The following is a 14,070-nucleotide window of genomic DNA, read 5'->3' on the forward strand; positions in this document are numbered from 1 at the left end:
CGGTACTGTTAGGGGTACAGTCTTTTTGGAGGGCAATTTGGCAGGATCATTTTCAGACCTAGTAATTCCACTTCTAAGTATTCAAGAGAAATAGTTGCCCCCATGCACAGAGAGGCATGTACAAGACAATCCCCTGCTAGGCGTTTCCTGCCCCCACATTTATAACAGGAAAAAATAAATACAACCTAAAGCCCTATCAGTCAGAGACTGGTGAAATAAACTGTGGTACATTTGCAGGCTGGAATATGCTTCAGCAGTGGAGAAGGAGGACGAAGATCTATGCTACCTTGGGGAATCACCAGGGCACAGCATTAAGGGAAAAAAGCAAACCACAGAGCAATACAACCGTGCGATCTCATTTACGTGAACACACAAAGCAAAACTACCAATTCTTATGTGTACATAAATGTATTTAAGTGGTGGGCAGGAAACATGTGGCTGGAGCAACACCATCCAGAAACAGTGGTGACCTGTGGGGAGGAGCCAGAATCTGGGGTGCAAGGGGGGAAGTAACCAAGGAAAACTGTTACTACTTGTCTCTAGAAAATATGGCTAAGAACATGGCGCCTGGAGTCTGGACTCAAATCCCAGCATGAACCGCTTACTAGTTGTGTCACCTTGGGTGTGTGATTTCTTTCTGCCTTGCTTTCCCCATCTGTAAAATGCGGACCATGATTGCACCTACCTCATAGGAGTGTTATGAGGATTCATTGAGTTAATAAATGTAAAGGCCTTAGAACCTAGGAAAAGCCTAATAAGGCTTATGATGAATGTTACAATAAGAGTGTATTATTAGTGTTAATAAAAAGAAATATAGGGGCTTTCCTGCTGATGCAGTGGTTAAGAATCTGCCTGCCAATGCAGGGGACACGGGTTCGAGCCCTGGTTCGGGAAGATCCCACATGCCTTGGAGCAACTAAGCCCCTGTGCCACAACTACTGAGCCTGCGCTCTAGAGCCCGCGAGCCACAACTACTGAGCCCATGTGCCGCAACTACCAAAGCCCACATGCCTACAGCCTGTGCTCCGCAACAAGAGAAGCCACCACAATGAGAAGCCTGCGCATCACAACGAAGAGAAGCCCCCGCTCACTGCAACTAGAGAAAGCCCACACGCAGCAACAAAACCCAATGCAGCCAAAAATAAATAAAATAAACTTTATTTTTTAAATAAATAAATATAAAACAACAAATAAAAAGGGATAAATTAACAAGACTCACAAGGAGTGCAAAGGTACTTCCTGTTCTGATGGGGGAACGTCAGGACAGGCAGACCCTTGCCTGCTCATCCCAACTGGGGCTCCCACACAATCAAAATGCAGAAGCCCCCTACCCTCTGCTGTCCACGGTGCTGAACCCTGGACCTCTCTAGTTACCATCAGTACTGTCTGTCCTTCCAGCTAAGCCTGGCTGGGCCCAGGCCCCTGCTGGGGACCACACAGTCATGGCTGCTCATTCACACACAGACACCTCCACCTAAATATTACTGAGGGCCTACTGTGTGTCAGCCACTGTGCTAGGCCCTGGAGATAACAGCAGTGAACCAGAAAGAAATTCCTGCTCTCCTGCTGCTACATTATACACACACCCACACACCCAAGTGTTGGCTGTGTGCCTCTGACTGGACCTCTCTGAACCCCTGTTTCTTCATCTGTCAAATTGGGAGCAACACAGTATCTACCTCCTAAGATGGCTGCAAGGAGTCCTTGAAAGGGGACTCAAGGTGAAGATCTGAACCTAGAAACTGGGGTTCTTTCTGCCACACCCCACTCCATATCTCCAGGCCGTGGTGCTGACCCTGCAGCCGATCACAGCAAGACAGCCCAGACGGCACAGAGTGGGTGCCACTGCACCGGCTGGGAGGGTGCTGTGCACACATTTGACTTTCTGCATATCACAGGGTCCTTGGCACCTATACACCGTAGGCACTTTGTACACAGTGGGCAGAAGGGAAGGGAGAGGGGCCACGTGTGCCCTTGGCCACCACGCTCTGCCAAGAAATCCACACCTGTTGCTGAAGAGGAGGGTTTTACCTGCATGTGTGGGCGACCTGTCCTCGGTTAAGCCCTCGGCCACCCCACGCCTTGACACAGGTGAGGCCAGCACTGTCCTCACAGGTTGGGGAAACCAGATGCCAGACCCAAGCTCCTGTCCCATCCACGAGACCCCGTGTGACGTGCCCTCGCACCAGCTGCCTCTGGACAACTGCCTCAGGTGTCCCTTTGCCCTGCCTGCTCCCAGTCTGCTTCCAATCTCACTCAAGAGAAGCCTCCCCTGAGCTCACTGGCGACTGAGTCCTGAACTTGTCTTTCAGCACACTGGTCACGTGCTCTCATTCAATAGCAATGATTGTTTAATTAGTGAGTATCTCCCCACCAGACACTGAGCTCCACGTGCCAGGAGCCACTCCCAGCTCCATCCCCAGTTCCTAGCATGCAGCAGGAGCCCAATAAATGCCTGCTGGATGAATGAATGTAGGAATGCAAGAGGTCGGCTGGATTTGCAACCTCTGGCTCCTCTGGCAGATGTGTGGCGGCCAGCACCCACCAGTGACCACCTCTTGCTGGGCCAACCCACCTCCTGGGCACCCAGGCCTATCCGTTTGCCTGGAACACCTGACCCTGTCCACCCATGTACATCAGAGTCCTGAAGCCCAGCTGCAGGACCAAACCCTGGTAAGAGCCTTCTCAGAACAGCTGTGCCTGCTCCAAGCTCCCTCACTGCCCAGGCAGTGGCTGGCAGCCCTCCTCACCAGGCCCCCTATTCCAATTCTCCATAAGAAGAGTGGTGTGCACTCAGCACATGCTATACCTCAGGCGTTTTTCTAACTGCTTTTGCAAAACATCAACTCTCCCAAGCTTCACAACAGTACTAGGAGGTAGGGCCAATAATTGCTCCCATTTTACAGGTGGAGAAACTGAAGCACAGAGGTCCCACAGCTAGCGATTAATGGGAACCCCACACACAAGGCCCCCCAAAACACTTGATCAATGCCCAAATGCACACGAAGACGCACTGCCCAGTGAATGTCTATCCAGAGGAGGGGATATAGAGGTCTCATTCAGCTCCTGCTGGAGTCAGGAGGCCTCAGCTCCTCCGTCCAGGTCATAAACCCACCAGGTGGTTGGAAAATAGCCACAGGGTGAAAATTTTAAAACATCAATAAATGACACTATTTCACGCTTTCTACGTGCCCTGCTCTGTGCTAAACACTTTGCATTTATTCACTTATTTATTCCCCACCAGAGTGGGCAATCCTAGCATTATGCCCACTCTATGGATGAGAAAGCCACGGTGCAGGAGGAATGGCTTGCCCAGGGTCACGGGGCCCTCGAGGGGCAGAGCTGCAATTAGAACCCGCTCGCTCTGCTGGAAGCGCCAGCTATACATGAGCAATACTGCCTACTGTCCATCTCCCTCAGCCCGGGGGTCTGCCCCCAGCAGGCCGAGGGCCATCACACTCCTGCACACTCCGCAGGGCCTGGTCAGAGCTGGTGCTCCAGAAATATTAGTTGCATGAATTAATGAACTCCTAGGGTTGAGGCAGGCTGCTATTTGACAGTCGTACTCTTGGAATCACGCTCCTGACCTTTGTGGACTGACAGAAAAGGCTGAGGGGCTCCGAGAAACCCACCACAACAGATGACCTCTCTACGGTGGAGCTACCAACCAAATCTGGGTTCACATCCTAATTCTGCCACTTCCTCGCTGTGTGATGCAGAAGAGAGGGCTTCCCTCTCTGAGCCTCAGTGTCCCCATCTGTAAAGTGGGCTAATGTACTTGGCATTCACTAGGAGCATTCTAAGAACTGATGTCTGAGGGGTGCTTGGCACAGGGCTCAAGAAACAGGTGGCTGTTGCTATTTTATTACTATTATTGTTAGAAGAGAGGAGCGCCTGCTACAGAGAATGTCAGACCTGCCTGCTGCAAGAAGCCACAGGCAGAGCCTGGCTTCATGGGCTGGGCCAGGCAGGGAGGGTCACGGGAGCCCGAACACAAGGCCTTCTCAGGGGTGAAGCACTGCTCAGGCAGCTCCGGGCAGGAGCTCCAGGCAGGAAGTCACCAGCCAGAGCACTCAGCTGTGGCCTGTGCCGGGGAGGGGGCCATGGCTGGGAGGTTTCCTGGCCGGGGCAGGCAGCCAGGCCACAGGAAGGTGGTCCCCTCCTTGGGCCTTGGCCCAGGTGGAAGCATTTATTGAGTGTTTACTATGCGCCAGACACAGAGGAAGAGCAATTGATCAGATCACGCCAACCCTGGGAACAGGGCCTAAAAGCTCTTGGTAGGAAGCAACTACTAATCACCTGGGGGTTCCCAGGAGCCCCCAGGTTTCAGCTAGGGGGTATAGGGAGTAGAGGGATCTTTGGGGCATTTCTATCCCCTCCAACCCCCCCACAGGAGCATCTGGGAGCCTGGGCGGCCACAGGGATGAACCGCCTTCCACAGAGAGGGGCCTGCAAATCCAGGGGGTCCCTCCCACCTTCTCATCCTGGGCTTTTGGGGAAGGGAGATCTGCTGGGTAAGGGAGTCGGAGTCCAGGATTTCCCAAAATCCCACATCAGGGTGAGGGACGAGGATGATGTGACGTGGAGCAGGAAAATCAGACCGCATCCCAGCAACCCCCTGCCAAGTCCCCATGGCAAACACGTGAAGACGGAGGCGGCGACCTCTGTGCCCATCCTGGGGCTCATGTCAGGGTGAGGGTGGGTCTGCCTTTCAGGACCCCAAGTTTAGAACAATTGTGTCCACAGAGTCCCTGCTCAGGGCAACCAGGTGAGGGCTTTGAAGCCTTAGCCAGTACCTGGTGTCCCCTGTTCAAGCATATACATCCTACACCAAGCTGGGGAGAGTTCAGGCTCTGAAGGGCTGGGAATCCTGGCTCTGAGTTGTGGGGCTCACTCTAACCCAGGACCCCAGAGATCGAGGCTCATCAGCCTCTCCTCTATCCAATCACCCTGGGTAATAATGTAATCTTGGGAAGCTAATATTTCCTGTTTAATTATCAGGCCCAGGTGCAGAGAAGGCCTTTACCCACCTGTGGGAATTTCACCTGCCAAGGCTTGGGGAGAATATTTTAAATCGTGATAAGTGAAGTTAAAATGAGCCAGTCCAGAGCCTCCATTCTCCCCCAGGTCCACAGCTCACAGATGTTTGGGCAGGAAGTCTTATACCTTCAGAGGGAGACACATCCTCCAGGGAGGCCTCCAAGTTCACTCCAGGCTGCTGTAAGCATTTCTGCCTTTCCTACCCACAGCACCAACTTCTCCAGGAGCCCAGACCCGCCCCCCCCAACCCCATCCAAGGAGGCCCAGAGAGTTGAGGGGATTCCAACACACACTGCCTGGCAGGAGGCCCACTGCCCTTTCACACCACTCGAGCTGGCCAGACTGTGTAGAAGCCTACAGGCAGTACAGAGCAAAGGTTCTGGGGCCCTGGGGAGGCTGAGAAGTGGGTTCTGCTCTAGCCCATCGGGCAGCCAGGGGGCCGTGATGCACTCTCGCCGGGGTCACCTAGTGCCTGGGGACATTTATCACACCAGCACAGTCTGCCAGAACAGGAAATGTCCTCTGGCTTCCTCTGCCCCCACCCTCAGCCTGACACCCTGGCCAACAGCCTTTGGGAGGTGGGGAAAGCCAGGGCCACCGAAGAACAGGCAGAACTCTCTAAGCCACCCCCATCCCAGCATGTGACTTCTTCCTTTAACTGCCCTGGGTTGAGGGGAGAGAGGGGAAGCCTCTCAGTCAGCTCTGCACACCCCATGCCCCCAGACGGTGTTGCTTCCTCAGGATATCAGGACGGGTGCCCTCAAGCCCTCCTGCAATCCTCTCTCCACACTCATCACCCTCTCGGGGCCTCTCCTCCCGCGAGATGACACCAGAGTGCCAGCTCTCAAAGGACAGATCCCATGCCGAAGGCCCTCCTTTGTGTCCACTCCCCTAATTGCATTTCCAGTTCCCCAGCCCCTCAAGGCCAAGGCCTCCCCGTCAGGCACCCTTGTGAGTCAGCTCCCGGGTGAGCAGGGCACAGACTTCCTCCCTCCCAGGCCTCCCTGGGGACCCATGGGGCAGTGGCAGGCTGCCCTTGGCCAGCCGGGATGGGGGCCCACATCCGGGCAGGCCCCCAGGGGCTCCAGGCCTGGTTCATGAGGAAGCCTGCAGCGGGCCCCCCTAGCCGACCCCTGACAGGGTGGCGTGGGAGGAAAAACCTTCCAGCCATCTGCGCAGCTGCCGGGTTTCCGGGCGGGGCGGGGCCGGGGGACGCCAGGAGGACTTGCTCTCCTGGGGAAGTGCCCCTTGCCCCTGCTGGGAGGAAGGATGCTGGGCTGAGCAGCCCAGTGGTGGCCAATGGGACCCCGAAGCCCCAACTGAAGAATGCTGGTCGTCCAGGCTTTGGGGCCCAAGTAAGTGGGTGTCCAACTGTGGTTTGGACCTGCCCAGTCCCCGAGGGACTTCAGGCCCCGGAAGCCAGGGAGCTGAGGCACAGGGCTCCTGGGTCCAATTAGGACTGACTCAGCGAGTGACCCCAGCTGAGTCACTTCCCCTGGGCAGCCTGCCCGCCTCAGTTTCCTCAGGGAGGGCGGGTAGCTGGGAACAGGGTCTGGCTGGGAACAAGTAACTTGTATTACACCTCTGGACTCTCCAAGGCAGGCTTCTCTGTCTGCCAGATGGAAGCAGCTTCCTGCTCCGCCCAAAGACGCTGAACACCCGGGAGCCCCTAGGGCCCATTTTCCCAGGAAACCTGGCAATTAAGTGGCAGCCCCCCTCTTGGGCATTAACAGCGTAGCTCTTATTGAGCACTGACTGCATGCCAGGCACTCTGCATGCCTCTTCTCAAAACCCTATTAGTACTCTCATTCATAGATGAGGAGACCCACAGCTCAGAGAGGTTAAGGGACAAGCCCAAGGTCACACGGCCATAGCAATTATACCCAACATAGTTTGAGTCCCTACTCTGTGCCAGACTCATACACTTCACGTATGCACTCACATGCAGGCTCACATACCCGGGAGAAGCTGGGACTCTTGGCCCCCGCTGGGCAGGTGCGCCCCAGAGAGTTCAGGTAACTTGCCCAAGGCCTCACAGCTAGAAGCTGGCAAAGCTCAGATTTGGCTCCAAAACCCACGCTGCTACTGGGAGAAGTGAGAACTGAACAGAAGAGACCTCTCATTTTAATAATAATAACAACAACACTATCTATTATTAATTGAGTGCCAAGGCCAGCACTGAATGCTTTATGTGCCCTGTCTCCCCCACTCGGCATGGGCAGCGCTGGCACTAGCAGCTGGGCGGTCCCTCCAAGTGTCTCCAGCCCTGCCCACTCTGCCCTCGGGGAGACTCCATCCAGGAGGTGGCACCGCCAGACCCAGATATCCAAGGGTCCGCACAGGCTGAACTGCTGCAGGGCTACCCAGCACCTGCTCGCCCAGGCTACCGCCATATCTGGAGTGGCTCTACAGGATCTAATTTGTATTAGAAAGTTCTGTTTATTGGAGAAGGATCAAGCCCAGGGTTCAGAAGAATGGGGGGGTGGGGGGGTGGGGGGGGTGGGGCGAGTGGATCTGGAAGGAAAACGAGCAGAGCTAACATCCAAAACAAAAAAGATAATAACAACCTCATCCTTATTACTATTCCTCCTCCTGACCAAGCCACGCTAAACACTCTGTGAATTCACTCATTCGTGGTTCCAATGGCCCTAAAGAAGTAGGTACTATTATCACACCCATTTGACAGATGAAGAAACTGAGGCTGGGGTGGTTAAGCAAGGTCATATAGCCAGGAAGCACCATCACTTCATCCTGCCTGGGTCTCCAGAATTCTTCTCCCAAACACTCAGGAAACCCCAGAGCTGCACATGCAGGTGGTGCTCAAGGGATGCTGATGAACAAACATTCCACAGCCAGTAACAATAACACTAATTGTGGTAATGATGAAAACCACCACCACCACCACCACCTGGAATTGAACCCTTTCAATGCCAGGCTTATTACATACCCTACCACAAACCTATTATTACCCCATTTCACATAGGGGAAACTGAGGTTCACAAGTATCACTGGCCCATGCCCTCAGCAGGAAAAAAGGCAGTGAGGGAATGGAACCTAAGCTTCCAGGACACTCCTCTGCCGCTGCTGAGCCCCTGAAGGTCCTCAGACGCCAGAAGCTGATACTTTAGTCCAGCCCCTTCCCAGCTGGCTGCCTCTGTGGCCCATGGGGACTCACACAAGTTCTAGGAATGTTCACCCTTTGGCTCGGAAGGATTTTTCCCTCCCAGAGGGGGGTTGTGGGAAAAGGCTCAGAAAACGTGTATTAAAAACCCTTCCAACTTCCCAAAACAGGCCCTGGCCTCTCATCTGCTGACCCCAGCCTGACAAGGCGGCCTCAGCCGGCTCTCCCCCCCCTTTAGAGCTGGGTCTCTGGCCCCCGCAGGCCCCGGAGAGCCTCCAGGGCTGTTTCCGCTCTGGCAGCCAGGTCAGCGATGGGAAACCCAGGTACAACTCGCACCCACAACCCCGGAGATCCATACACCCACAGCCCTGACAGGGGCCCCAGGGTTGGACTGTAAATGGGGATGGGCCGGCTGCCCCAGCTGAGCCTGGCAGTTGGTGGGTGTCAGAGGAGGCTCATCTCCCAGGCCAGGGGGTGCGGGTCAGATCTCTGCCCCTCCTGACCCCAAAGCTGGACCTTGGCCCTTCAGACTTGGCCTTGCCAGGCCCTCTGTTCCGAAGCCCCCCGCCTGTAGCCCAATTTCACTTCCTCCCACTCAGTCCAGCCTGGCCATTCCCCTCCCTGGAGGCCCCCAGCTGCAAGCAGTGACCTCCTCATCTACATCATTGTGGCCCGGGAATGGGGAAGAGAAACAGGAGAATGAGGAAACTCAGGAAAAAAAGTGGAATGGCAGGCAGGCCCCCCCCCGCCGCAGTTCCTCAAATGCAGTCCCCATTGCCCCGAAAGCCCCCAGGAACAGAATGAGGGAAGGGAGGGGATTTCTGCACCAGGCATTAAGGGCCTCTGAAATACCTTCCCAGCCCTGCTGACCTATTAAGCCAATGACCTGTGTCCCAATTTTTTTGGTGGGAGGATTCCCCTGGAGCCCCAGGTCCAGGGTGGGAGGGTACCAGCCCAAAGACACCTGAGCTGTGAGAGCCCTAACCCTTTTGAAGCCCCAGATTCTGTAGCATGGGGGTGCCTGGGCCACCCCACCTCCCTGATGCAGGGAATGGGGAGAGGGGCTTCTGGAATGGGGGGAGGGCTCCCCTCTTAGCCACACGGCCTGGCCTGGGAGAGTGGGGAGGGGCCTGCGCCCCACTCCAAGAGGACTCTTCCATTCTCATGGGCTCAGTTTCACTACTTTCACTTTCAAGGTACCAAGCCGGCCCCCCCCGCCCCCCTCCTCACCAGGCGCAAGTTGACTGGCTGGGCTACGTTAAGAGGCGGACTGGGAGTATTAGCCATACCCTCTCTCAGCGCCTCCCCCACTGCCTCAACTGCCCCATTACATCCCCAACACGTGTGTGGCTGGGGGTGGCGGCTGGCAGGGTGTCACAGGAGCTGGGGAACGGTCACCCCTGAACACCTCCATCTGAGTTAGCTTCAGGACAATATTTTAGGCTGTTGTGGGAGTGCGCAGACACTGGGCAGAACTGGACACGGGGCCTCCTCTTCCCCCATTAAAGCCCTCCCAGCCCCGGAGGAGGGGAGCGCTGGGAAAGGCGGGCTTACCTGAAAGAGAGGGGGTCCGGGCCCGGCCGGCCCATGGCGTCGCGCGCCCCCGGCCCCCCGAAATCCCTAGGGGGCGGGAGGGCCCCCGCCCCGGGCGCGTTCTCTCCCGCGCGCCGGCTCCTGGCTCGCGGCTCGCTCGAGCTGGGCTCAGGCAGGAAACCCGGGCTCGGAAAATGGCCAGCGCCTCATCATTTCCGCCGCCAGCGCTTGACAGTTGCAGGAGGATGCGCCTCCGGGCCGCCACCGGGGAAACTTTGCTGAGGCCGCCGTCTCCACCGCGGGCCGCGACAGTCCGGGCGGGCGGCCGGGCGGAGGCGGTGGCCCGAGCCCATGCCGCCCCGCGCCGTTATGTAAAGAGGAACCGGCTGTGCGAGCGAAGCCCGGCGGGGGAGGGCGGCCAGGCAGGGGCGGGGCCAGGGTGGGCGGGGCCACATCAGGCCCCGCCCCAGTCCGCCCGTGAACCAGACTTGGCAGGGGGCGGGGAGAAAACAGGACCAGGGGCGGGGGCAGACATCGCCCCGCCCATCAGCCCTGCTCCTCTGCGACTGACCAGGTCCTGGGGTCTCAAAAGCCAGCCCGGGGAGAGGCGGGGCCTTGTAAAGCCACGCCCACAGATCACCCTCCCGATTTCGTAGCGCTAAACCTAAAGAAGGGAATGAACGGCAGGAGGGGCGGGGCAACCTTGGCCCCACCCACCTAGCGCCAGGGGCCAACGGGTGCCTCCACACTGCGGGGGCGGGGCCAGATGAAGGAAAGGCGGGGTCTGAGGGCGGGGCCGGGCCGAGGCGCCTGGCCTCGAGGGGGCGCGACCCTGCCGACTCCCTCCTGCAGGGCCTTATCTGCGCGCGCCGGGCCGGTCAGTGCAATAGCGACCGCAGCTTTCATCATCACCCGGGGAAAGATCCCAACCCGGCCCGGCCCCGACTATCCGCGACTGTACTGAGCAGACCTCCATAGCGCCACCCTCAGCTCTGCTCTTGTCGCAGCCCATGCCCCTATAGACTGGCCTCTATGGGCCCATCCGTCCCCCAACTCCAGGAATGCATCTTTCTCCAGGAAGCCCTCCCAGATCGCTTGCTCCCGTAGCCTCTGGGCCTCCCTCTCTGCTCTCCCCGGGGCTACTTTCATTTTATCTATGGGCCTTATGTGGGGTGAGGTTCACAGGGGGGTCCCCACTAGCCTGAGGGGGAGCATACACCCAGCCAGCCCTTCCCCCAACACATGGGAGGGAGGGGAGAGAGGAATGTCTGCTCTTCTCTCCCTCCCACAACAGGAAACAAGTCGCTCACACCCCCAGCTTGCAGGGGCCACATCACCCCTTTCCAGACAGCACACTCGTCCATTCCCCTGCCTCCCCCTCTTACTAACCTTGGGCAAATGACTTGACTTCTCCGTACCTCAATTTCCTCATCTATGAAATGGAAATAAGAGTACGCATTTCACAGGGTCATTGTGAGGATTAAGTGAGTTAATGCATTAAAGCACTTAGCAAGGAGCTCTGCCCAAGGGAAAACACTGCTACATGAGTGTTTGTTAAACAATCAGGCCTGAGTCCTGCCGCTGGAGCTACAGGAAGGGGTTCCCCCAGAAGGTGGGGATTTCCAGATTTCACCCAGATGGCGGAAAGGGGCCTGTCGACTGTAGGATCCTTAGAGTTCAATAACCTTGAAGGAACCGGCCACAAACATGTGCTTTCCACAGATATGTGTGTCAGGCATGGTTCTAGGTGTTGGGGACACAGCACTGAACAAGACAGACAAATATCCCTGCCCTCATGGGCATCCCTTGTCCTCAGCTGACATTCTGTGAGGGGACACAGAGCATAAATAAATAGGTAAATGGGATAATGTACTACGAAGATGACAAAACAGTTACAGGATGGAGAGTGCTTCCCAGGCTATCTTAGACTGGAGGCTTGGAGGACCTCCTGAGGAGCTAATATTTGGGATGAGACCACCTCTCCCCTCCACCCCACGATAAGAAGGATCCAGGAGTGATAAGGAACAGCAAGTGCAAAGATCCTGAGATGGGAATAAGCTTGGTGCATTCAAGGAAAGTCAAGAAAGCAGTGGTGATGCCTAGACTGATAGATGGGAAGAGATGAAGGCGGGCCCATCACATGGAGACTTGAAGGTCCTGGTGGCAAGTTTGGGAATTATTTTGGGAGCAATAGGGAGCCATGGAGGGTTTTGCACAGAAGGACCTGTTGAGCTTTGCATTCGAGCTGCAGTGTCTGAGTTGGCAAGACACTGAGGTGCCCCAGTGATGTTCACACAGCAGCTGAGGATGGGGGGCAAAGGGAGTAATTTATCGGGGAAGCCTAACCTGATCACCCCATATTACTATCTCTTTCTTATACTTGCGGAGACTGAGGCCCAGAGAGAGCAATTACTTGACTGCAGTCACACAGCTGCCAGGTGGCGCCAACAGAGCAGCCAGGTACACAGCAGTTGTCAAATGGTTGCTGAAATCTGCCAGCCACAAGCACTTTCCCTCTCACAGCAGCTCTGCTGACTTAAATGGAGACTTGTGGCTCTTCCGCTTTTTAATCACAGTGCAAGCCTTCTCTCGCGCCAGATTTCTCTGAGGCCCAAAGTGGTTTCCTTTCTCGTTTAATTTCTTCTCACCACGCGTCCCCTCCAGAGTCCACTTTCTTGTTTCAATGCTCACCGCGATCGAGACTTCTCACTCTGTTTTTGTTTCTCCTTAGAAAGGCAAAGCGTTTGCAGCGAATACCCCTCCACCACCTTGCCCTAGATTTAAGAGCATCACGGCTCTGGGCAGCGATTTCATCTTCTCCGCGGGTAGGCTGCCCGACCTTGGCTCCTCCCACTTCACAGGTCATTGGGACCCAAAGGGAGAAAGAGGTTTATTCGAATTCCCCGGAAACAAGCAAAGCGGTCCTGGGGGAGCAGACCGCCCTTCCTTCCGACCGTGAAAAACGCGGAGTTGGAGCGCACCTACTGCCTGCCAAGTTCCAGGGGTCAGAGACTCTCAGGACTAATAACAGTAACAAAACAGTAGTCAACAACTATTAGTAAATGCTTATTCGGACTATTAGTAGTGATAGTAACAGCTGATATCAATAACAAAACAAAGTTAGCCAGTACAGGGTTAATAATAAAAGGATCAATAGGGACATCCCTGATGGCGTAGTGGTTAAGAATCCGCCTGCCAATGCAGGGGACACCAGTTTGATCTCTGGTCTGGGAAGATCCCAAATGCTGTGGAGCAACTAAGCCCGTGCGCCACAACTACTGAGCCTGTGTTCTAGAGCCTGTGAGCCACAACTAGTGAGTTTGTGAGCCACAACTACTGAGCCTGTGTGCCACAACTACTGAAGCCTGAATGCTCTAGGGCCCGTGTGCCACAATTACTGAAGCCCACGCGCCTACAGCCTGTGCTCTGCAACAAGAGAAGCCACCGCAATGAGAAGCCCACGCACCGCAACGAAGAGTAGCGCCCGCTGGCCACAACTAGAGAAAGCCTGCTCCCAGCAACGAAGACCCAAAGCAGCCAAAAAAATGAAATTAAAATTTAAAAATAAATAAATAAATAAAAGGATCGATAACAATAAATATAATAATGTAACAATAGTTATTAGGTCTAATTAATAATAACACTGTTAACTATTACAGGATTAATAGCAAATACAAAATAACAATAGGATATTAGTAGTAATAATATAATAATAACAGTTAGGTCTAAGGTTAATAGTATTAATAGTAGCTTATAATAATAATGGTGATAGGATTAATAATAATAAATATGAAATAACAATAGAATAGTAATAAGATTAATAATCAATGTAATATCATATTAACAGTTCTAGGTCTAACAATAATAGCACTTAATAGTATATTACATATTAATAATAAATATAAAAATAACAGGGACTTCCCAGGTGGCGCAGTGGTTAAGAATCCCCCTGCCAATGCAGGGAACATGGGTTCGAGCCCTGGCCCAGGAAGATCCCACATGCCGCGGAACAACTAAGCCCGTGCGCCACAACTACTGAGCTTGCGCTCCAGAGCCCGCAAGTCACAACCACTGAGCCCAAGTGCCACAACTACTGAAGCCCATGCGCCTAGAGCCCGTGCTCCACAACAAAAGAAGCCACCGCAGTGAGAAGCCTGCATGCCACAATGAAGAGTAGACCCCGCTCACCGCAACTAGAGAAAGCCTGCGCACAGCAACAAAGACCCAACACAGCCAAAAACGAAAAAACAAACAAAAAACCCAATAGGCTAGAATAGGATTAATAGATACTAATAGGGCTTCCCTGGTGGCGCAGTGGTTGAGAGTCCGCCTGCCGATGCAGGGGACACAGGTTCGTGCCCCGGTCCGGGAAGATC

General features: G+C 54.9%; 1 protein-coding gene across 9 annotated transcripts in view; it reads right to left on the bottom strand.

The window, feature by feature from the left end:
- Nucleotides 1–10,094, bottom strand: part of SH2B3 (SH2B adaptor protein 3) — a 40,339-nt gene extending 30,245 nt beyond the window's left edge. For 3 of the 9 annotated variants that reach the window (XM_033399963.2, XM_033399961.2, XM_033399960.2), the window contains exon 1: nt 9,716–10,086. The gene's annotated coding sequence lies outside the window, so the exon portion shown is untranslated. Of the gene's footprint in view, nt 1–9,715 lie in introns of all 9 variants that reach the window. The other 6 variants (XM_033399967.2, XM_033399966.2, XM_012535558.3 and 3 more) reach the window with 4 other exon arrangements.
- Between the last annotated feature and the right edge of the window lie 3,976 nt (nt 10,095–14,070).

The sequence above is a fragment of the Orcinus orca genome, chromosome 15 (assembly GCF_937001465.1).
Source record: "Orcinus orca chromosome 15, mOrcOrc1.1, whole genome shotgun sequence".
Taxonomy (NCBI): domain Eukaryota; kingdom Metazoa; phylum Chordata; class Mammalia; order Artiodactyla; family Delphinidae; genus Orcinus; species Orcinus orca.